Here is an 8,451-nt window from a genome sequence, read left to right as displayed (position 1 = left end):
CTGATGCAGAGAGTCATCCAAGAACTTCTGCAGGTAGCAGGACCTGAAGTTCTGCCTGAAGTCTGAAGTGTAGAGAGTGAAAAGAAAGAGTGACAGGACTGGTGCCTGTGATGCTCCCATGTTGTGCAACACAGAGAGAGACATGCAGCCCTGCACACTGAAGGAGGTCCAGTGATGCTTTAAACAGGTGCCATAGGGAGCCAGCCTCTCCAGGTAGTTGGTCAGCTGGCAGCACCACCTGTTTGTAGTTGTTGGATATGCTAGGGCATGCCTTCTTTGGTACAGTACCCAGACAGGATGTCACAGGGACCTTGTGCCTGTGATACTTCGCTCCACACATCCTTCACATTGTTCTGCTGGAGCTTTTTGTACCAGCATTCTTCAGAAGGTGGGTAAGGTTTTGATCTGATCTTCTGAGGGGAGGGAGACCCTCAGAGCTGTATGCCTTCTTAAAAAAATGGCATACAGCAGGTCTTATGTCTTAAATTGCCTGCTTGGACAGTGCACAAACTGCTTGAATGTGGGCAGAGCCGCAGTGACATGGTTGAAATCCGCAGATACAGCAATGAAGGCGTTTGGGTGCTGCGTCTGCAGTCTTTAACACTGTATAAAATCGAGAAAGGCAGTTATTTGTTGCGGGGCTGCTGTATTGATTGCATTGGACTGTTACTTTCATTATGTCTCCCTCATTTAACAGTAGAGAAAAGCTTGGCATCAATATGATGGCCCCAACCCCTGACTGCTAACTCCATATATATATATATATATATATATATATACATACCAGTTTTGTCTTTAAGAGTCTTCTCCCTCTCTTCATTTCTTTGTCTTTTCTGTGACTGTACATTTATTTTTTTTCACCCAACCTTTTAAAAGGTCCCCTTGATTAGTCTGTCAAGGACTTTCTACAAGAACTTTTTTCCCACTGTACTACCTCCCATTTCTAAAAGAGCGGAGTGCAATCTTGCTGTGACATTGATAAGCTGCTGTGAATGAGACATATTGCAAACAAAATCCATTTGAAACTCAAGTGATAAAGATAGAGAGAGGTTGTGCCTTTCTGACCTGAATCAAATATTGACTGATTTTTAAAAGCACCGTAGCTCCAACAAACCCTGGTTTAAATTTCGATGATCAGATCTCACAGTTACAAAGGACAGCACAAGTTGCTTTCCAGTCAAACCGATTTCTGACGTGAGTATCTCCCCTGTGGAGACGCTTTCATGGAGTTTAAGAAAGAGCCTCGACAGGCTGAGTGGAGGACAGCCAGAGACTATGAACATGCGTTAAGAATCGGGTTCTTTATGCAGCCTTTTATTTTTTAACAAGGTGGGTCACGGTATGAAACTGATCTTTACCAAACCTACAAAGGAAGTCTTTTAAACTCAGAAAAACACAACCCACAGAGGAGAAGTAAAGAGAACAGGTTCATCAATCTGCTATTTGAACAGCTATTTCTAATCCTGTTTACATGTCAATCCTTCCCTCCTGATCTCTCCTGCTTCACAACACCACATTGATCCACATCTAAAAATAGCCCCACTGTGTTTGTTTGTGATCGATTATTTGATCTGACGTGGGATCACAGTTAGCCGAGCTGCTGCACTAATGGCAGCTTTGGATGGACGGGTGACACAGTTCCAGATGATTTGCACAAACAGACAGAAGCACATGGACACACACACTCACAGAAGGAGAGAGAGAGAGAGAGAGAGAGAGAGAGAGAGGCTGTGTACAGGCCTATCATTTAGCTTCCTGCAAATGACTAGTCGAATAATCTGCAGGGATAAGCCGGACATCAATCATGAATCGTGGCGGCATTGAGTGAAATCTGCACACTCAGATCACTGCATGTTGTCCAGATAGAGCCAATCTGCCTGATCTGGCTTTGTAAAGAGAAACCAGACACCCAGAGCTCTGCAGAACCAAAAAATGAAGACCAGGGATACCTGCAGTCTTCATTTCAAAGCCAGAGTCGTGGGATCAGTTTTGATCAAAGATGCTGGTTTAAGCTTGACATGTTGTTGTTCTCTCTTATCAGTGGATAATAGAAATAGGCAACATAAAAGATCCCAGAGAAAAGGTGCATCTTTGTGGTGGTAAGGGTAATTGAGTGAGTTCAGTACACAAGCAGTACAAGCACTAAGTGCTTTTGGAAGTTGTTTTTTCTCCTCCTTTGGTGGAAGTTCTTACTGCTTCCAGTAATTGTGCACATGAACATGAAAATGAAAGTTATACTGTATATTTCGACAATAAGCAAGCATATTTCCCAAAGGTATCCCTTTAAACTTATAAATGTCAGTGCCTTGAAGTAGTAAATACAATGTGAAGAACAGTAAAACAAGCTGTCACATTAAATGCTGTAAGCTCATATACTTCTGTAATGCTTAGCTGGATGTTAAGTGTGTGGGTGAAGAAGAAATGATAATCTGACCTTTTCTATACATGAGTAAAGCCACGTGTCAGTTTGCCATGAAACTAATTTACAGGGGAGCTGTCAGTGATACAAAGCCAACTCACAACATCTCGTAGAGAGTTAAAAGTGATCTAGATAAAATCCTCTTAAACAGTAACCATGGCAGCTCTTATAATATACATAAAAACATGAAAGTGTCTTAAATCTCTTGCCAAACAAGAAGCAACAGGAAAATTAGCTCAGCTACTACAAGAAAGGGAAATGGTAGCAGAATTGAAGTGGAACTTAACTGTCAGTAATGTTGGATGCTAAGAAATGAAACAAAAGCAGATTATTGAGGCGGCAACAGAACAGCCAGCAGCTCAGCCTCACAGTTTATTGATATTACTTAAACACCCACCTACCAAGTTCAGTGTACAGTATGTACAGAGAGTACATTTTTTATCGCGGCCACGTTTTTACCTCGAACGCTCAAATTGTGTGCGAGACTCAATTTGTTCCCACGTTCCCTCATTTGTGCGCCTGAAGTGTTTATATATAGACAGCCAGCACAACACGATGCACGTATTGGTTTTCCCAACCGAATTCTTGTCTCATTGAGGTCTGATAAACTCATCATCTACTACATCATAAATTCAGTTCCCCATGTTGCTATTTTCCAAGCAACTGTAAATGTCATATGCCCCACAAGGCTTTCATCATGTGGAGGTGGGCATGGTTTCATCAAAAGTAGCTTGGAATAAAGATAGAGGCACCCCATTGTGCCTCCTCTCTGTATATACTCTTATCTTTTTTAAATTGTTTTTCACCTTTTTCATGGTTTCATTTGATGGGAGAGAGAGAGGCCACATGTCAGATTGGGACCCTGAGCCACTGCAGCGAGGACACAGCCTCTATGCATGGGGCACTAAGCTCGACCAGCTGAGCTACTGGGGCGCCCCATATACTCTTTTCTGAATCAAAACACAGGAATGACTTGTATCTCGTGTACACAAAATAGCATTAGCACAAGTGCTCAGTGTGATAAAATGTGGCCTCAATATATCTGTATTTTTCTCTTTATGGCCACCCAGGTACGGAAGCCCTGAGACGCAGGGGGTAAAAATAATTCAGGTGATCCATTTTCTAAGTCTGATCTCATTTTTTTGTTTTCTCTCTTTATGATCCAAGAACAAGCTAGGATATTCTTTCTAAGTTCCTTACATTTTTGTTTGTGAAACAGGCAAAACAATGCCATTTACATTTTTCTTAGTTACTGTTTATAATACAGCAAATAAATTAGAGGAAAAATAGTTTATGTGAGTTGATTCTGTGCATTGAGACTAATAACGTTTGGGGTTCTTCATCATGCTTAAACAGTGGAAGATTTAAAAGGGCAGCTCATAGATGTGGACTACAGAAATTATGTCGTTGATGTAAAAATCATGTAAAGTAAAAGTGTAAGCAAGCTCTTAAAGTCTTAACACATTAAAGTGAACTCAAGATCAACACGAGGGGAAATTCGCACCTTATCAAACTAGCCCTAATTACAGCTAATAAATGTCTGAATATTCACTGGATAAGTGAGGAGTCCTCAAATGTATCTTTAATGACCTTTCATCATACTTACCTTCAGAGGAGATTATGTTGAACCTCAGGAAAGAACCATTATTTTTTTGAAAAACACTGGAAAGGCTTTGTAACCTTTTTCTGCAAAATAGATCTTCTTATTACTGTGATGTCCAGGGTTGGACTTGTGATAAGCTGCACTGCGGTGCTCTGCAGGGCTCCTGGGGTCGGCTCTGGCTCTAAACATACAAAATACAAAAAAACAAAACAAAACAGAATTTAAAAACTCTAACCAAAACTCGACCTTTGTATACATCACATAAGACTACAGTGACAGTCCTCTGTTAGGTCTCACGCAAGTTCCTGAGGTAATCTTTGAGTAACAGATATTTCTGTTGCTAACAAAGATGCTTTCGGCAAAAAGTGACTGGAGCTGCTTTTATCTCTGCCTCCTCCCTCCCTTCTTTCCCCTTGCCTTTCTTTTAATTTCTCATCTGAGAGACTACAGAGCTGTGGCTGACATTTTGCTGATAGATAACGGCTCACAGCGCAGCCTGGTGCCAAGGTCTCCGGCTGCTCAGATGGATTCAGCTCTCCGTGATCAGAGGAGTCGCGCTGCTCTGTGAGTCTGCACCACCCATGGATCATCCTGTGCAGAGGAGAGTCCTGAAGAGAGGAAGATGGAGGGGGGAGATGATCAACTTTACCTTTTCAGGCAGCCCACAGAGTGAAGAAAGTAGTATCTCACCTGTATTTAAAAGAAACCCTATTGTAGGTTTCTGACTTTTAATCATCTGAATCTCAACTTATCTTAGTAGCTTACTGGCTTTCTGTTTGTTGTGTATCATATTATCTAAAAATTGGCCAGTCATTCCCAACCTTTTTTTGGTTTATGATCCTTTATAGTCAGGCAATGCCTTCTTCTGATCATCTAGAAGTTCTTGAGGATTTTTCACCTGTCATCTCAAAAGCTTCTTCAGTTCTGACAGCCCTAAAGAGGAACTTAAAGGTGCTCTGTGTGCTTACATCCAGTGTTTTTCATCAAAACACTTTACATGTATCACTGAACGAATTTTCTTCCTAGTAAAACATTTGCAAGGTTTGCTTTCTTATTCTCATTTGTACGATGCTTACGTTCATGTTCATGCTTGCGTTTTGCTTGCGTTTTGCTTGCTTTTCCTCCATTACCTTTGTACCTTTGAAACGGGCAGCAGGAATGTGAAGTGCATCATGAACAGGATACAGGCAAGCGTGTAGTGCCCAATAACACTCCAAAACTCCAAAGGGTACCTTTAACACCAGACTAAAAAAGTGTGGGACTGCACTCTCTGGTTGAAAGCAGCCTTTTCTGAGATCATGTAAATGCAGCCCCAGAAGATATTTTGGGAAATGCCATTTTAAATTGTGCTGTGACTACCAAGGTAACATCAAGGAGGCCACTCAAAGATTATTATTGCTCATAAAAAAAGCTAAAACAAGAAAGTGGAGACCTGAAAAAAGCAATGGTTTGGTTCAGATATTAATTAATCATTAAAACTAAAAATTTAAACCTGTGAAGAGTTAAGAGAAAACAACATTTTTTGTGCTTTTACTTATACTGAAGTTAATACTGATGGCACAGTGTAATGGCTGCAGAAAAATGACACCATCCGTTTGTAGATTGGTTCCCAGGTCTCGCTTTCACGATGCTATTCTGTCTGGACATTGTACAACCAATGCAGGAAGAGGCATTTTCTTCCCTGGTCACTATCCCCAGGTGATGGTGGAACAACAGACATAACTGTGGAAACTCTACACTGCAAAAGAAAAAGAACCTCCCTGCTGGGAGAGTGATAGAAACTGAGGTAAAACAAAAGTGAACTGACGGGCATTCACTCGATGGAGAGCGCTGATGTTGTGTCAAAGTCTGTTCACCCTTTGATATAGGTTTCCCCTTAGCAGTGGGCCTAGCATCCTTTCATCTAGATCAGGAAGCAGTAAAACCTGCCTGCTTATTTCTACAACCTGGTGTTTTACTGTGCCTTTTTGTATGAAGCTGAGGTCTGGATTTCTAGGTCAACTCGGGCTCTCACGGCTGTTTGTTGCTTTGGACAGTAGCCAGGCTGTTAGCAGTAGCCATGTTGCTAACGCTGTCTTTGTGAAAGCAGCACAACAATAATACAACAGGGAAACACTTGTCATTTTTTTTGTTTTTTGTTTTTTGGTTAGTTGATTTCCTGTTTTATGTTGAAAGCACATCCTCATGTGTTATGTTTTACTTTCCATTTCATGTCTTCATCTGTTTTCCCGCCTTTTGTTCTTGTTCACCTGTGTTCCCAGTGTTCTGTTTCCCTCCTGTGTTCTTGTGTTTTTGTGTTCTTATGTTCCTGTGCTGGTCCCCAGCCTGATTTTCCTTCTGCACCTATCTCACCTCAGCTTTTTGTTACATCTTCCTGCTCGCCTCTGTGTCTGCATTTGGGTTCTTGGAGGGGGGAAAGTTGAAATCTGTATATTTTAGCTTTTACTGATTAAAATATAAATAACGTAAAATAACAAGAAAAACAACAAAAAACTTTGAGTGATTGGCGTACTTTCATTACCCCTGTAAATCACTTTATACATTTTTCATCTAAGCTCATCTTTCACATTCAATTTTATTCTAATTTAACTGATGTTAATCTTTTTTTGATGGCCTATTGTTTTGAAAGTCATTATAAAGCATGCCTTTGCCAATTAAAGCACTGTGAATTGCCTCTGTTCGAATGTGCTATCTAAATAAAGCTGTCTTGCCGTGATAAAACTGAGTGCCGTCTTGTTTCTCGTTTGTCACTCTGCAACAATTAGACAAACTACTCACAAAATAGAGCGATGCATTAGTCAATGTGAAGAAATCCCAGACAACAGAATATCAGCTTTTATAGACCCGTGACAATAAGAAAAACAATCCTAACAAGGCCTCTGGCACTCGTCAGAGCATGTGTATAATTGCAGAATGTAAATGCCTCTTCATAGCATCATCACCAAGGGGTTTTTGCCTTAGTTAGAATCATAACAGTATGAAGTGTGAGAGGGTGAAACATGCAGCAACAGTCCCACAGGATCTTAAATCCTCTAGGACAACGGGACATGCCCCAGTCCCTAGGTTAATTACAGCCTGGGTTAATGAGCTATGTAATGACACAGAATGCCGATGGTAATGTCAGAAGATTATGTCTTGATCATCACAAATAGGACAGTAAACGTGACTGTTTTTTTTGTGTGTGTGAGAAAAAGTTAATAAAAACACACAAAAGGTCTTTTGACCTAAAAAGGCCCCCGGCTTCAAAACCCTTTATTCAGACACATCCCCTACAGACAGGAGGATATACAGATATACTGCAGACAATATGCAAAATGTGAAATTGTTAACTCCACACTCACCATGACAGTTTCAATACATTGCACAGAAAGCGAAGTGTTCATGAGACTTTTTGGACCCAATTTGTTGGCAAAAGGCTTACTGACAGCTGGTGAGTTCTGGGTGCAAATCTCTCTGAATTCCCCCTCAGGCCACAATTAGTTGACGAAAACTTATTCTTCATATTCTTCCGGGAGAGAGAGATGCAGCTTCAAGCCTCGGGCTCAACTCTCAGAGCCAAAGCACAGACTACTACAGTAGACACAGGCTCCCTCAGGTCATACATACAACATCAACCTGAGAAACACCGAAATTGAATCACGCACAGAAGATTTAAAGAATGTTGGATTATATTTGAGTCTGAGCCATCTGGCTGTAGCAGTAAATCCACACTGGAAACAGCTAAGAACTTTAATGGGATCAATGCAAAACGATTTCTGTGTGGGCGTGCAGGTTACATTAACAACTACCTCTGCTGGTTGGCATTAGTTTTGATCAAATCCATCAATGTATTTCACTAATGAAATAATTTCGCATCTAACAATATCACATATCAACAGTTATTGAAAGTAAAATATGTAATAATAAGTACAGTTTTAGTATTGCACTTCTACAACACTGTCAGAGCTCATTGGACAGGTTTTAAAAAGAAAAGAAAAAAGCAGAAAAATATCATTTTTTGGCAATTCACCCATTCTGCTTCCTTGTCAAAGTCTGACACCTACATAAAGCACAATGCAACGATTAAACCACTAATGGTTTGTTTGGAGATTTTGAGTGCCTCAAGCAGAGATGAGGAGTGGGACAGTTCACTTCTTTCAGATTTCAAACTTTCAAACTTTTTAAACTGCCTCTTGTGACAACACCTGGGGGATTTATTAGATTTTGTAAAGATCCCTCTTTATACAGGCTATAACTCCTCAATACAGTACCTGTAAATAGAATTTGGTGGGGAAAAAATGTTGGAGTTCCCTTTAATCCCTCCTACTAAGATGTGATCGGTCGATTGTTTCTCCAGATGGGGAAACAGCTGTTAATGGACACAACATCAGACCTATATGAATTGTTAAATAGGCTTTTGACCACAGACATAATATGTAACATTTCTGCA

The sequence above is a fragment of the Pagrus major genome, chromosome 12 (assembly GCF_040436345.1).
Source record: "Pagrus major chromosome 12, Pma_NU_1.0".
Lineage (NCBI taxonomy): Eukaryota > Metazoa > Chordata > Actinopteri > Spariformes > Sparidae > Pagrus > Pagrus major.
Note: the sequence above shows the minus strand (reverse complement) of the source record.